This window comes from Astatotilapia calliptera, chromosome 3 (genome assembly GCF_964374335.1).
Source record: "Astatotilapia calliptera chromosome 3, fAstCal68.1, whole genome shotgun sequence".
NCBI lineage: Eukaryota > Metazoa > Chordata > Actinopteri > Cichliformes > Cichlidae > Astatotilapia > Astatotilapia calliptera.
Window position 1 is genome coordinate 14,179,879 of NC_137424.1, and position 304 is coordinate 14,180,182.

Genomic DNA, 304 nt, shown 5'->3' on the forward strand with positions numbered 1-304 from the left:
AAAAAGCAGCCATGTTGTTACAATGTGTCAAACCAGAGCTGTGAATGACTGAGGTTAAAAGAAATATGACGAGTTGAGACCTAAAAAATAGGCTGGTGATGAACAGAAATGGCATCCATCCACTGTAGCAGAGATCACAGCGAGCTGAGTCCCTGTGTCTGAACATGATGAAGTAGAATAGCTGGTGTTTTGTTTTTTACAACTGCAAACAATTAGAAGCAAGCAAACCATTTATTTATACAGCACTTTCAGAACGACTCCCTGCTAAACACAAAGTGCTGTACACTTCACACAGAAATGATAC